The sequence below is a fragment of the Petaurus breviceps genome, unplaced genomic scaffold (assembly GCF_028583685.1).
Source record: "Petaurus breviceps papuanus isolate PSGF00001 unplaced genomic scaffold, PetGlider_PUasm1.0 90842, whole genome shotgun sequence".
NCBI lineage: Eukaryota > Metazoa > Chordata > Mammalia > Diprotodontia > Petauridae > Petaurus > Petaurus breviceps.
In genome coordinates, this window is record NW_027187358.1 from 195,323 (window position 1) to 212,058 (window position 16,736).

General features: G+C 38.4%; 1 long non-coding RNA gene across 1 annotated transcript in view; it reads left to right on the plus strand.

The window, feature by feature from the left end:
- LOC138148900 (uncharacterized) overlaps positions 1–16,736 on the plus strand; it is a 102,474-nt gene that overhangs the window by 80,153 nt on the left and 5,585 nt on the right. The window contains exon 2 of the long non-coding RNA XR_011165197.1: positions 1,775–1,840. This is a non-coding gene — a long non-coding RNA (uncharacterized lncRNA). The remainder of the gene's footprint in view (positions 1–1,774; positions 1,841–16,736) is intronic.

Here is a 16,736-nt window from a genome sequence, read left to right on the forward strand (position 1 = left end):
GGGGGGAGATCACCATTGAGGAGAGGTTGCCCAGGATGGCAAAATGTGGAAGGGTAGGAGTTAGAGGTGGATCCAGATTTGAATGGTATCACCAGGTAATTTGAGAAGCTAATTCATGCTTATGGTCTGGTTCAGGTACAGGTTGAACTACATGTCCTCTGAGGTTACCCAACTCTGTGATTCTGGTTGGTATCATTGTACTTGTTGCTTCACCCAGAAATTGTGTGTGTGTTTAAATTTTAATAGGGGCTTCCTGGAAACCCAGTGTCTTAATCCAAAGGAAAAGTATTCTAAAGGCAACCACTTTCATCCCTGTGTGGCAGGCTACTGGGGAGGCTATTTTGAGACAAATATTTCTCAGATAACCCTATATGGGATGGATCAGCCTGTCCCTAGTTGCTGGATTGCTTTCAGTTTAAATTCTTAAATGTTGCAAGTAATAATAATTGTGTAAGTCTTATGAGCCCATTTCATAAAAGTAAACAAACAAGGGAAAAAAAAAACCCAAAAGAAAACCTGGTGAAGACTTTGACAATATTAGGAAAGGTCAATTTGATTCACTCCTGATTGGTTATGACAAGCAATCTTCGTTTTAAAGAGAGCAGCTGTTTGCTAGTCCCCAAAGGCCACTGGGCCTGAATTGACCCTTAGCTGAGACTGTGCATTCCAACTGGCTGAAGGGAAGTTTTGGTTCTTGAGTTTCTGTGCAGATCAAATCAGATTTCTGACTTCAGCTTCATTTGCATCCCCTGTAGAACTCCTTGCTGGATCAGGAGTCTTTAGAGGGTTGGGTCAGAATTACACATTTTTCGGAAACTGTTAATATTGACCACTGAGACTAGAGAGATGGGATCCTGGACACGCAAACAGAGCCTGCTCAGATTCCTCCTGAGGCCAAGAAAGGTTTGAAATGACATTTTAAAACCACCTTGTGACAGCAGGACATCACCTAGAGGAAAAATCCTTGCCAAGTCAACCATGAAGAAGGGAAACAGGGCCTAGGATAACAGTCCCAGGAGCCACAGCCCACAGATGCAGCCTTTGCCCATCTTGATGTTTGTTGCTGTTCAGTCGTTTCAGTCCTGTCTGGCTCTTCGTGACCCCTTTGTGGTTTTCTTGGCAAAGATACTGGAATGGTTTGCCATTTCCTTCTCCAGCTCATTTTTTTATAGATGAGGAAACCGAGGAAAGTAGGCGAGTGGCTTGCCCCGGGTCACACAACTAGGAAGTGCCTGATGCTAGATTTGAACTCAGGTCCTCCTGCCTCCAGGCCCTGTGTTCTATCCTCTGTGCCACTTAGCTATCCATTTTGATATTACTGACCAAAATTAGTCTATTATAAATGTATTGTGTAATGCATATTTGTGGCTGCATTATAAACATTTTAAAAAATAAATTAAATTTAAAATTAAGGGTAAAAATATCAAGTCCGAAAAATGACTTATGATATGGCATATCTTTTTTTCTGCCCTGGTGTTGAGTTTTATCTGTGATCAATCTTTCATTCAATATTAATTAAGGACTTAATATGTGTCAGTCACTGTGCTAAGTGTTTGGGATACAAAGGAAGGTAAACCAGTCCCTACCCTCAAGGAGCTTACATTCTAATGGGGGACACAACATGAAGACAATTATTTACATACTATATATGTATATGTGTATATATATACGTCGAGTAGATAGAAGGTAATCTCAGAGGGAAGACAAGCGGGAGGGGGAAACTGGGAAAGAAAGGCCTATGATAATAATAATAATTTTTTTTTACACTTTTCAGATGAGGACATTGAGGCTAAGAGACAATAAGGGACTGGTCCATGATCATACCTACTAAATGTCTAAGGTAGGATTTGAACTCAAGTTTTTCCTGAGTCCAAGTCCAGCACTAAAACTCCTATACCACCTACTTTGTTGAGTCCTCTTGTTTTATGCATGAGACCCAGAGGGATGATGTGACTGGCCCTTTATCCCAACAGTCACAGCCACCCTTCAAACCCAGGAATTTGGACTCAATCTCACTGTATTCCATTATGTTTCCTTCCAAGAAACTTCTTCCTGGAAACCAATTTCACAGATTTTAAACTTCTCTTTCTCTTATACTTCAAGCAATTAAGAGACCTAAATCCTACCTTGGCATCCATCTTGGTTTTCAAAGTAGGTAAGGAAGCAAATTCCAGAGGCAGGTATTCCAAACTCATTATAATATTAGGCTTTTTCTCTCCTTCCATTTCTCCCTCTTCTCTTTCCTTCCTCCCTCTCCCTACCCATCTCATTTCTCTCTGTCTCTTTTCTTTCTTCATGTCTTTCGTCTCTCAACCATCCCCCTTTCAAAAAAATTTTTTTAAAGGGAGCTTCTTCCACTTTGTTTCAAAGTATTCTAATGTAAATGCCCCAGGAAGCCTAACCCACTACCAGATGGGAAGCTGTTCTCAGGCTTCTGTTGGCATCTGTCATTCCCATCTGGTGACATTTGCATTAATCTCAAAAAGCAAACCTGTCCCACAGATCTTCAGTCTTTTGAAAGAGGCCTATCCCCAGGTAAGCCCATAGGCCTCTGGCTGACAGAGAGTGTGCATACCATCTGATTGGCTTCCTCCCTGCCATTATTGCTGCTGGATCCCATCCTGGAAAATTAGCATCTGCCAAGTTGCTCTTGAGGATTTGGAGATGGCAATCAGAATGTCCCTGACTGTCAGAATCAGCTCTGCTTTGGCCTGACTGGTCCCCCCCTTTCTCATTAGAGTCCCCTCCTCATCTGGAGTTGGGCTGGGTTGATACCAGAATTTTACTTATTTTCATTTAACACTGTAGAGTTTAGGAATCTGGTTTATTCCCTCCTTCTGCCCTCCCTTTCCTTATCCTCAGCCTTCTCATTCTTTCTCTGTCAGTTCTCATTCTCATTGGGAGACTTATTATTTATTACTCAAGAAATGTGCTCTGGAAAAGTAGGAGGCATTCTGACTGGGAATTAGTCATTGTTGCAATTAGATTTAGACATCACTTTTATCCCCAGAAGCAGCAGGGCAAGAAAAATCTCTTTCCTCTACTCCCAGGAGGAACTATAATTCAAATGCTTTGTTCTTTCCCTGGAGCCAATACTTCCTCTAAGGTCTTTCATTTTGACTGAATCTTATCCATCAGCTCACCCAGTGAAGGTCACATGCTCATAGGATCCTATACATGGAGTGGTGATTTCTGGGATTCCTGTATCAAATAGATATTTTGCTAGACCATCACAAACAAAATAAGGAACAGGATACCATTAAATTTAAATAATTTTACCCAAATCACATCATTTCCAAGAAGTGCTCTGAGTGAAGTAAATCAAAACCAAAAAGTATTTATCAAGGGACTGTTCTGTACTGATAAAAAGACAAAAATGGAGCAGTTTGCACCCTTAGGGAACTTATATTTTATTGGAGGAGACAATGTGTATCTATCTATCTATCTATCTGAACATTTTCTGAATATATACCAAATGAATACAAGGTAATATGGGGTGGGAAGGATCATTAGGACCTGGGGTGGGGAGGAATCAGGAAAAGCTTTTTGTAGAAGATCATACTTGAGTTGAGCCTTGGAAGAAATCAGGAATTCTAAAAGGGGAGGAGGAAGTAAATTCCAGGTATGAAGGACAGCCAGTGTAAAGACATTGCAATAGGAGTTGTCTAGCATGTGTGACTTCCTTCAAAACTCATATCGGGTGACACCTTCTACAGCAAGCTTCCCTGATCCCCCACAAATCTCTCTCTCTCTCTGGAGGAGAGTCTTGGAAAGAGAATTAACAGCTTGGCCCAGGAGGTACTAAACCTGACCCAAGTAATACACTTCTTGAAAATTAGAATCAACCAAACAGGAGTTAATGACAACATGAGATAAGAGATATTACAACAAAGTCAAAAGATTGAAAAAATAGAAGGAAATATAAGGTATCTCAAATAAAACAATTAACTTGGAAAACAGAGTGAAGACAGATAGTTTAAGAAGCCTTGAACTCTATGATGAAAAAAAAAAGTGTAGACATTATATTTCAATAAATTGTGAGAGAAATCTGACCAGACCTTTTAGGACCAGAGAGCAAAATAAAAATAGAAAGAATTCACTAGTTACTTCCTGAAAGAAACCCCACATTGAAAATTCTCATTAACATTATAACCAAAACTGAGACCTTCTAGGTCAAAGAAAAAGTTACCACAAGGAGCTAGAAAGAAAAAAATTCAAGTACTGAGGAGTCTTAGTCAGGGTCATACAAGATTTAGCAACTATCTCTATGAAAGAGTAGAGAGCTTGAAATATGATATTTTAAAAGTCAAAAGATACAGTCTTATAACCAGGAATAACTTAGCCAGCAGAACTGAGTATAATTCTACAGGGGGGAAAATACATCTTTAATGAAATAGAAGACTTCCAAGCATTCCTCATGAAAAGACTGGAAATTAGAAAAAACTTTGAAATACAAAGATGAGAGTAAAGAGAAATATAAAAAGGTAAATACAAGCAAGCAATCAATAAGAGACTTTATGAGGGTAAAATGTTGCATTCTAATGGTGGTTGAAGTGAGATTATACAAACATCCCCTATACCCTAAATGTAAACAGGTTTCATAAATGGATTCAAATAAGATGGCCTGAAAATGTTTTTAAAAAATATTTTGGTAATTTTAAGAGAGAAAAGGAAAGGGAGAGGGAAAAGGAAAGGGAACAAAAAGGGATGAAAATGGAAGGAGGAGACCTTACTATTTCACGTAGCCAAGGGGCATAGTTAGAAGTGAATTCTTCCTTTGACTTTTTTTTTTTTTTTGCTTTTTGGAGGGCAATTGGGGTTAAGCGACTTGCCCCTTTTTTGCTGTTAAGTGTCTGAGGCCAGATATAAACTCAAGTCCTCCTGACTCCAGGGCCAGTGCTCTATTCACTGCGCCACCTAGCCACCCCAGTCCTTTGACATTTTTGAAAACTTCTACCCCTAATTCAGTCCATGACCACTCTTTCTATATACTTTTCTGGAGTAAGCATGATGATGCTATAGGTATTTGCTTTAAGGTTCCCATAATTTCTTATCCATCTCCTGGTTTCTCCTTTTTTGTTGGTCAGGTTTAGGCCCTGAATAGTAGTTCCCTTTGTTGTTTCCTTTACCTTTTGAAGAGTGCAATTATCATTCTGGCAAGTTATGAATTTCGGAGGTGCTGTGCTTTTGGCAGAGAGAATTCCAGCAGATGTCCAGATCGTCAAAGTCCCCCATCACTATAACATTATGTGTCTGTGCCAGGGTTATGATTGTTTTTTGAACTCCTTCTGTCCTAGTTTGTAGTTTGCTCCCATGCAGCTCCAAAACTAGCACTTTTTACTTCTGGAACAAATACCACAAACATTATCTGGGCTAAGTGGGATGACAGGTTCCCTCAATTGGTTGTGGGGGTGGATAGAGATCCTAGGATGGCACAAGACTGAAGTTAGGGAGAATGAAGCACTAAGATCAATTATCTTTCCACTCTTGGGCATCTAAGAGACCTGATTATTGCAGGGTAGCATTGGAGATACTTAGAGCAAAAGAACATAAGCATTTGGGGAAAGCAGTAAAGAAGGATTTGAAGACAACCTACATCTTTCAGTCCAACTCCATTCCCCACTGAAACAAATAAACAAACACTTAAAGTATCATTTTAGAGCTGTAAGAAAGCTTAGGAATCATCTCCTTAATTTTTTACAAAGGAGGAAACTGAGACCCCAAAGAGGGTAAATTACTTGCCCAAGGTCACAGAGGAAGTAAGAGCTTATTCAACTCTTACTGAAGTTGAGGATGAGCCAAAACAGATTTAAAGGTAGAGGTATTTTTAGATTAAAAAAAAATTTTTTTATTTGGATATTGTGTCCCCCCATCTCACAGGTGGGATGAACTGTAGCCACTCACCGCCCCTATCTCACTACTGATCATTATGGAAGCTTTAACCTACTCAGTTTCCAATCTGGGTCAGTCTTTCCCTACTTCATCAGAGACCTGGTGGCCTACACCATTCCTGGTGGCTCCCCATATTTGTGTTAAACTTCATGAAGACACCTGATTGTCTTAGCCTTATTGCAGCTCAGAACTCCAGAGCTCAAGTGATCCACCAGTCTCAACCTCCCCAGTCATAGTGATTACAAGTTTAAGCTATCGCACCGGGCTGTGGACATTGGAAAAAAAAATTTAATTAAAAATTTAACACTGAACATCCATACAAACAGTTCAGTTTGTTTTGTAATTACTTACATTTAAATTCATTTCAATTCATTTATTGCCACCAAACTTTTTGCCGTTAAGTCCGTATCAGAATTCAATGTACATTCACTCTAATTGACTTTTCCTCATATGATTGTAGTTAGGATGTACTTTGTTCTTCCAGTACCACTTTTTTCTTCTTTTTCATTTCATAAAGGCCTTTCCAGATTTCTTTGAATTTCTCATTGTTATTGGTCTTAATTACATTTGTAGTATTATACTACATTATTGTTTCATAATTTAGCAAACCATTTCATTGATGGACATTTAGGCTGTTTCTAGTTGTGTTTTTGTTTTACACTTACATATAATACTACTAAGAGCTTCTTTGGAAAAAAAATAGCTCTTTTATGCTGTTTTTAATAGTGCTTTTTAGGGTTATGACCAACAAAGGAATTATTGGGTCAAAGCATGTGATTATTTTTGTAACTTTTATGCCTGATGCCAGACTGCTCTCTGGAAATATTGTATAAGTCGGTAATTGGATGGCATGAAATGATGTCAAATCTCATATCCTCATTGACCATTAGAACTAGAAACTACCTTAGAGACCAGCTTGTCCAATCCTCTTATTTTATAGAGAAAGAAAATAGAGACTCAGAGTCAGCACAGACACAGGGACTGGAACTGAGTTCTCTCTTCCAGTGCATTGTTTTTTTTCAGCCAGGCTGTTGAAATTTGTTTTACCTTAGGGGCAAGCATGAGATTACTAGCCCTTTCAGAGCAGTCATTCCTAGTCTCATGATTTAGGATAAATACAGGCAGAAAGGGTAAGAAGTTGGGAATAGGGGCTACCTTCTTTCCAAGTACATGACGGTCTTCAAGATCACCTCATGTATATGTTTCCCAAATGGAAAAATCTAGGCAGAATGTGAAGGTGAAGTTTCTGGGGAAAAACCATTTCTAGGGATGGGAGAATCAGAGGTATTCCCAGGAAGGCATAACTCTTTCTTCTGAGCTGCCCAAACTAAAAGCTTTTCTCTTTGAGGCAAGTTGTGTTGAAAAATGATGGAAATCTCTTGAGATGGGAGAAGCCCAGAGGTAAAGGGAGAATAACAAAAAATGACTTGGTACAAGATACCTAGTTCTAGGTCAGCTAGCATTTAGTTTCCGATATTTTCTATATAGCTACAGTTCCCCAGGCTTAGATTAGTCTATGACCTTCTCTGGGTTCTAATATTAAAGAACCAGTGTCTGCCCTAAAAAGTTGGAGTATTGGGATCACTCCTTTTCCATTAATGGGCCCATCTGTTCTAAATCCAGGTATGTGGTTGGACCCACATTTAATCTTGTGGCAATGAAATCTCTAATGGAAGGGGTTAGGCTCCCTTCTCTCACTCTTTGGTTCATTAAACCCCACAGCCCAATTTCCCAGGGAAGTTTTACTTATAGCCCATGTTTAGGATTTAGGTCTCCCCAAGGGGAAATAGAAACATATGAGTCAAATATTGGAAAGAAATGTACTAGAAAGCAAAGATGGACTTTTGCCTTCTTTGTGTTCTCAGCACTTAGCACAAATGTATGGCACATAGTAGGTGCTTAATAAATTAGTCAGGTTACTGACTGACAAATACCAGAATATATATAAAAAACATTCATTTGACAAAAACTTAAAAGAGCATTCAATTATTTAACTTATAACTACTGTTATAATTGAGATTGAGACTTAAATCTTATCAGGACATAAATCAGTTTTCAGATAGCTGATTGGTCAGTCCTTCAGTCAATAAACTTTCGTTCAACACTTGCTACATGCTAGACACTATGCTAAGATCTGGGGATGCAAAGAAGGGCAAAGATACAGTTCCTGTCCTCAAGGAGGGCCAGCTAGGTGGCACAATGGATAGAGTGCTGGGCTTGGAGTCAGGAAGACCTGAGTTCAAATCCAGTCTCAGACATTTACTAGTTGCAGGACCCTGTTTGTCTCAGTTCTCTCATCTATAAAATGAGATGGAGAAGGAAATGATAAACTACTCCAATATCTTTTCCAAGAAAACACCAATTGGGGTCACCAAGAGTCAGACACAATTGAAATGACTGAACAATAAACAACATCCTCAAGGAATTTATAATCTAATGGTAGAATAAAATATACAAAATGATATTGAAGGGGAAGAGGGGAGAAGAAAGTACTCAGCTCTGGAGCATGATGGAGAAGTCAAGAGGCTTGCAGCTGGGTTAGAAATAAAGAGATGGCTGGCCTGGTCACCCTCCTTAAATGAAGGCTCTGGGAGGAGTTTTGCCATGTATCTTATGTCCCTAGAAGAGTAAGGACACTTGGAGAGAGCTCTGCTGAACTATATCTACCTATGAGTAGGGAGAAGAAACCAAAGCACTAGCCTGAACTTACAAAACTGCCAAGGGTTGTTGTGGCCATTAACAGAGACTGACCCAAGACTAGGTTAAGTGGACTCTGAGGTTCTTCCTGTCTCTACACTGAGGGGACAGCACCTGGGGAAGAAAAGCTCTTGATGAATAACCAAGGTTTGGAAATGAGAGAATACTCCCCAAATCAGGAAGGGTGATAACATTGTAGACTTTATGCCATTCTTTCATTTCAGTTGGTGAAATTTAATTTTAATAGTGTATGTTCAGGAATTTTCGGTTGAAATAAAAAAAAAGTTTATCAGATCTTTTTATCCCCATGCCAGCCCAGAATATTATATTTTCCCTTCTTCATCTCTATTCCCTCTAAGAAAGAGATGTTGGATTCAAGATCAATGTCCTATTTGTGCTCCTATATAGTCTATTTGTGTAAACTGTCTAATTTTATAATATATACATATAATAATAGCTAGCACTTAGATGCTGCTTTGAAGTTTACAAACCTCTATAGATTTTTTATGTCATTTGATCCTCATAATGCCCCTGTTGGGTATTATTTTTCCCTAATCTATAGATGAGAAATCTGAGACTGGGAGATGTTGCATAACTTTCTTAGGGTCATACAGCTAGTAAGTGAAGGTGGTGGGATTTGAACTTAAATCTCTCTTTTCTCCGAGTCTAGTGTTCTCACTGCAGCATCTAGCTACCTCACTTTGCCATCTAGCTCTCTTTCTGGCTTTCTCTGTTTCTTTCTCTGTATACATACATAATACACTAACACATGCAACACACATGTACACGTATATAGCCATGCCATGTACATTACAACGCATACACACATATGATGCATGGCACTATATTTCTATATACACGTGCATGTATACGTGTATTTATATGAACATATGTATTTAAAACAATGAAGTATCTTTTCCGTAAAACGATTATTTACTAGATAACATCAGGCTAGAAAATCCTTTACTGAGTTGAGCTTGTTGTTCTATTTGGTTTGCAGATTAGGGAGATAGGAATTAGAAAAGTTTGACTTTAATTGTAGAATGCTCTATCAGGAAAAAAACAACAACCCCAAAACACAACCAAACCAAATAAATAGCAATACTCAATTAAAAACAGTACAAACATCATTGATCCATCCAATTTCCCAAAGCTGTCTATCAGCCCTGCCAGAAATAACACACTAGGCAGATCAGATACCTAACCACAATAATTATAGCCTGGTGATGCCCAGAGCTTTGAAGTGGGCTCTGTGGCTGGCATGCTGACGTCACTGGCCAAAGAGGCAATCGATTGCATAACTAGCACGTTTCTTGGACAGAGTAAATTCTCAGCTCCATTTCTTCACTCTTGACTTTGTTGGGGCCATCACTCAAAATTATGAAAATGAATCTGACTCTTACAAGTAAAAGGGGAAAAAAAAAGAGAAAAATTACTTTTGCTTAAGAAATGCAACTTTTAATATGAGGAATTATTTAAAAAGCTGAATCTGGAGAGTATTGCCTTTATAAAAAGCTCAAGTATGTGAATGCTGACTCATTGTATTCAGTGGGCTCATTGTGCTCTGTGGGTAATTCTATTCACCTCAGCCAAATCTGCTTCCTCCGGCTGGCTCCTAGTCAGTTATTAATGATTATTACTATCATTCAGCATTTCTATAGCACTTTCTCTTTTCAAAATGCTATGTTCTCTACCTTAAGTTGCCTAGGTTGGTGACCAACATGGTAGATCAATTTTGTTCATTTCTTCATATTCCCCATAGTGCTTAGCATGGTGCCAATATATAGGAGGCACTCAGTAAAGAGTTGTGTACTGATCTACAAGCTTAATTCTCTGACCCAGGCATTAAACACAAGACTGAATAAAGCTGGGGCGGGGGTGGGAGGGTAGGGCGGTCCTCTGTGATCTTATGTAGGGACCATGATAGAAACAGGAATTTCTCTCTTGTAGCAGATGAGTAATTCTTTGAATTCTTCCCCCTTCCCCAACAACTGCACATAAGGTACTGAGAGGTTACCTGTGCCCCTTGGATATTCTAGCTGCAGAGCAGGATAACATCTGGGGAAGGAAGCTCTTGTTTTATAGGACTCTAATGCCTTACAACTGCTTTTCTGATCACTAGGGATTACCTTGGGCCCTTATGGATCATCCAGTTGCAAAGCTGTTAAAAGTGAGATTGAAGGAAGCATTCTCAGGATATAATGATGATGAATAGAACAATTAGGCAGTTGCTCCAAGGGTGCTTTGATGGGAAGAAAATCTACAAAGAAATGGCTGCTGGTAAATGCCCGCTCTTCCTTGTTTCTGGTTCTTTCCTTTTTCTTGTTCTAAGAGGCAAAGCCAGCCTGGCAGTCTGTGGGAGAGAGTGAGTGGGAGGAAGAAAGATTCATGCCTTGCTCTCTGGAAACTTCACCTCTTTGAAGGCTTGTGGCTTAAGCCAGCTCTGCCAACACCCCCTTGGGAATGGAGAGGATGTTTGGGGATACTGCATGGTTGGTGGCATTGTTTTCTGTTTGATTACTTTTGTTTATATGTCACTGGAACACAACCCGGAAAACAGAAAGTTAAGAATGGAGAAAAATGTAAAATTGTTGATGCAGTGGGATTCTTAGGGGATGTGGATTTTGCTCAGGGAAATAATTCTAAGAATCCAGGTTTAAAGATACCTAATCATGGACCTGATGGAGCCAAATTTGTCTAGGACCCTTGGGATTATTTTGGGCAAACTAAATGCTTTGGAGAAATTCTGGAATTAACCCAGGATCCTGAGCAGATTCTGGACCAGAGTCAATATAAAAGCAGATTGCTTGGGAAAAAGTGCAAACCAGATGCTCCCAAAGGCCCATCTGGTCCAAATCCATACCTATGGGATAGTATTAATAGTCTTAGAACAGATGACTATGACTGAGGGGTTGGATGGCTCAAGACTCAGTGTACACCAGACTGATACACACCAGGTAAGTTTCTTTTGGTATTCACTAAAATGAAATTTATTGGATTATCAGTGTTCCCTATAGAACAACAGCACGCATTTAGAGTATGGTTTTTTAAAGTTTCCAATGCTCTTTCCTCACAACAACCCTATAAGGTAGGTAGTGCAAATACTGTATTATTCTCCCCATTTTATGGATGCAGAAATGGATGCTGAGATGTTTAATGATTTTTTTTTACTCGAAGTTGTATAACTAGTCCCTGACAAAAGCAGAATTTGAACTCATGACCTCTCACTTCAACCCTTCTGCTTTTTTTTTTCCCATTAGAGAAGGATATTCATGAAGGTCAGACATTCTTAGGCTCAGAAGTTATATGACCCTAGCTTAGCTGGACTATCAAACATTTTCAGAATGGACATAATGATAGTTAGACAATTTTAATTTAAAAAAAAATATTTTGTTAGCACATTGGGTATAGATTAGCTTCAGATATTTAGTTGAACAGTAATAGCAAATTAGACTCTGAAGACTGAGTTATGCATCCTTGTCTGATATGGAAATGGCCTACTGGAAAAAGCATTGCCTCCTGGAATCCAAAGAACTACAGAAGATGGTAACTAGAAGTAACCATAGGAGTACTTTACAATATATTTGAATAAGAATTCTCTCTACCCCTTACCTGCTGAATGGATACAGTCTCTACCTTCTAGACTTCCAGTATGAGGTAACCTGTTACCTTCCAAGATAGCCCAATTCACCACTGGACCATTCTAATATTTAGGAAAATTTCCTTACATAAAGACTAAAATTTCTTCTTTGCAAAGTCTACCCATTGTTTCTAGTTTTGCCAGTAGGTCCAACCAAGACAAATATAATTTTTCTTCTATATGCCAGTCCTTCAAATAACTGATGGTAGCCATTATGCCTATTTTAATTAGTTCTTCTTGAAATTAACAGTTCCTTCAACTAATTCTTATATGGTCTGATCTCAAAGCCCTTTACTATCCTGGCTATCCTCGTCTGTAAACTATCTAACTTCCTTCCTGAAATGTGGTGTGCATAATGAACAAAATGTTCCAGACCAGAAATATGGTCTGACCAAGGCAAAGTAAAAGGATTGTATTCATTCCTTCAATTGTGTCCAACTCTTTGTGACCCCATAGACCACAATAGCACACCAGTCCCTTCTATCCTTCACTAACTCCCCAAATCTATCCAAACTCATATTCATTGCCTCCATGACGCTATCTATCCATCCCATCCTCTGACGACACCTTCTCCTTTTATCTTCAATCTTTCCTAACATCAAGGTCTTTTCCAGTGAGTCCTGTCTTTTCATTATGTGGCCAAAGTTTAAGCTTCAGCTTCAATATTTGTCCTAATGAATAGTCTGAATTAATTTCTTTAAGTATTCACTTGATTTGACTTCTTTGCTGTCAGAGGAACTCTCAAGAGTCTTCTCTAGCACAACAATTTGAAAATGTTGATTCTGCAGCACTCAGCTTTCCTTATAGTCCAACTCTTACAGTCATACATTACTACTGGAAAAAACTAGAGTTTTTACTATAATGACTTTTGTTGGCAAGGTAATGTCTCTGTTTTTCAGTATGCTGTCCAGGTTTGCCAAAGTTTTCCTTCAAGGAGCAAGCATCTTTTAATTTCAAGGCTACAGTTGCCATCTGCAGTGATCTTTGAACCCAAGAGTATAAAATCTGCCAAAGCTTCCATTTCTTTTACCTTTGATTGCCAGAAAGAGATGGGACCAGTTGCCATGATCTAATTTTTTTTACATTAAGCTTCAAACCAGATTTTACACTTTCCTCTTTCACCCTCATCAAGAGGATTCTTAATTCTTCTTTACTTTCTACTATCAGAGTGGCATCATCAGCATATCTGACATTGCAGATATTTTCCCCAGCAACCTTAATTCTGGTTTTTGATTCTTCCAGCCTGGAATTTTGTGTTATGTACTCTGCATATAAGTTAAATAAATAAAGTGACAATATGCAGTGTTGTCATACTCTTTTCCTAGTTTTAAACTAATCAGTTTTTTCATGTTTGGTTCTACCTGTTGCTTTTTGTCCTCTATATGGCTTCCTCAGAAGACAAGTAAGATGATCTGGTATTTCCATGTCTTTGGAGACTTGTCACATTTTGCTGTGATCCACACAGTCAAAGACTTTAGTCAGTTTAGTTTGTTTTAGTTTGTTAGTTTTATTTTGGTTTAGCTTTTTGCTCAATAGAGCAGAAGTAGATGTTCTTTAGGAACTCCTTTGTTTTCTCCATAATCCAGCAAATGTTGGCAACTTGGTCTCTAGTTCCTCTGCCTCCTCAAAGACTAGCCTGCTCTTCTAGTAATTCTTGATTCACATTTTGCTGAAGCCTAGTTTGCAGAACCTTAAGCATAATATTTTTTTTTTTTTTGCTTTTTGGAGGGGGGAAGGTAGGGCAGTGGGGGCTATGTGACTTGCCCAAGGTCACACAGCTAGTTTTTTTTTGTGTGTGTGTTAAGTGTCTGAGGTCAGATTTGAACTCAGGTCCTCCTAACTCCAGGGCCAGTGCTCTATTCACTGTGCCACCTAGCAGCCCCAAACCTTAAGCATAATTTTGCTGGCATGTGATAAAAATGCAATTGTTCAGTAATTTGAACACTCTTTGTATTGTTGAGTTTCCAAATTTGCTGGCATATTTATAGCACTTTAACAGCACCATCTTTAAGGATTTTGTATAGTTTATCTGGATTTCCATCGCCTCCAGTAGCTTTATTGTTAGCAGTGCTTCCTAGGGCCCACTTGACTTCATTCTCCAGGATGTCTGACTTTAGATCAGTAATGACACCACTGTGGTTATTGGTGAAGTTAAGAAGATTCTTGTATAGTTCTTCTGTATATCCTTGCCACCTCCTCTTATCTCTTCTACTTCTGTTAAGGGTCTACCAATTTTGTCTTTAATTATGCCCATTTTTGCATAAGATGTTCCCCTGATATCTCTAATTTTCTTGAAGAGATCTGGTATCTTTCTTATTCTATTGTTTTCTTCCATTTCTTTGTATTGCTCATTTAAGAAAACCTTATCTCTTCTTGCTGTTCTCTAAATTTCTGCATTCATGTGGGCATATCTTTCCCTTTCTCCTTTCCCTTTTGTTTTCCTTCTTTCTTCAGCTTAAGCTTCTTTCAGATAGCCATTTCACTTTCTTGCTCTTCTTTTCCTTTGGGGATTTTTTTATTGTTGCCTCTTGTACAATACAGAAAACCGAAAACCTCTGTCCATAGTTCTTCAGGTAATCTACCTGATCTAATCCCTTAAATCTAATTTTGGATATTGCTTGTTTCAAGGTGTTTATGGTCATGTTAGTTGTTTTAAAGTTGCTGGAAGAAATGGAAGTGCGGCCAGAACCTTCTAAATTTTGGTGACCTGTTTAGCCACCCAATCTTAGTTATGACTCTGAGTATTATCCTCATTATATAAAGAAATTAAGGTAGAAAAAGGTTGAGATTTGCCCAAGGTCATATGATTAGTTAGTGGTAGAGTTTAGAACTGGACCCTGGTCTCTTTTCCTGTAGTCTAGGGCTATTGCTATGTTTTCAAATTATCATTTGACTAATTAGCACCGCAAGAGTAAAAAGTATGACATGGCAGTCAAAAATGATAATGCATTGTTAGGTTATAATCCTTCCACTAAGCCCACTCCCCAAATTCTTCTTTAGATAAATTACTCTTCAACTATTCTTGTCCCATTTTGTACTTGCAAAGTTAACTTTATGAGGTCGAATGTTTAAATTTACATTTATCCCTATCTACTAAATTTCTTCTTATTAGATTTAGAGAGTCAGCTTTTATTTTTTAGGATTCCGATTCTGTCCTCTAAAACACCAAATATGATAAGCATCCCATTTACACATTTGTCCAAGTCGCTTATAAAAATGTTAAATAGTGCAGGGTCAAGCATAGTTCCCTGGGGAGTTCTACTGGAGACTTCCCTTTAAGCTAGGATAGAATCATTCATGACTATTTTTTGGGTCTCAACATTCAACCAATTTTGAATAGACCTTATTGTACTATTTAGTGATCCATATTTTTCCATCTTTTCCACAAGAAGAACTCAATAAATTTTGTTAAATTCTTTGTTAAAATCTAAGAAAACCATATTTATAGCATTCCCCTTATCTTTAAATCTAATAACCCTGTCAGAAAAAGAAATGGAGTTAGTCTGTTATGTACCTATTCTGATGAAGTCATGTGACCACCACTTCCATTTTCAGACATTTGCTAGCTATTGCTTCAGTGGATATACTCTTGAATTTTTAAAGAAGTCAAGCTCACTAGCCTAGATTTTGAAGATTCTGTTCTCTTTCCTTTTTGGAAAATTGTCACAGCATTTACCCTTTTCGAGTATGGTGGTAACTTTCCCATTCTCCAAGATTTTTCAAAGATCACTGATTAGCAGTAACATGGTAACAATTATTTATTAAATACCTATGATGTGCTAAATGTTTTACAAATATCAGCTCATTTGATGTTCATGACAGCCCTGGGAAGTAGGTGCTATTACTATCCTCATCTTATAGTTGAAGAAGCTGAGTCAAAGGTCAAATGACTCATTCAAGGACATATTCGTAAATGTCTGGGTCCAGATTTGAACTCAGACTTGAGTCAAGGGCTAGTGCACTATCCATTGTGTCACCTACCTGCCTCTATAACATCCATTGGTTCTTTCAGTACTGTTAGATACAGCTCACATAAGCCTGGTGAAGTCATCAAGGGTAGCTAGATGCTTTCCTACTGTCTCCTTGCTTACCCTGGGTATTAATACTCCATTAGGCATTGTTTTTCTGTCTTTTCCAGCAGTGGTTCTAGCCTTTCTTTGATCCCTTCTTTTCCCCCAAATAGCTAAACCTCCCTCCTCTAACACCCTCACCCACCAAGTCATTTTTGTTACTCTTAGCTTTTATTAAAAGCCTCAGCTCATTCTGAGCTTTAGTGCTTTTGATATTATGCTTATAGTTCTATGCCATAATTTTTACTTTTTTATCCATTACCTGTTCTTGCTTTCACCTTCTATATATATCTTTTAAAAATATAGTTACTTCTTCTTCTCCTTCTCCTTCTTCTCCTTCTCCTTCTCCTCCTCCTCTTCCTCCTCCTCCTCCTCCTCCTCCTCCTTCTCCTTCTTCTTCTTCTTCTTCTTCTTCTTCTTCTTCTTCTTCTTCTTCT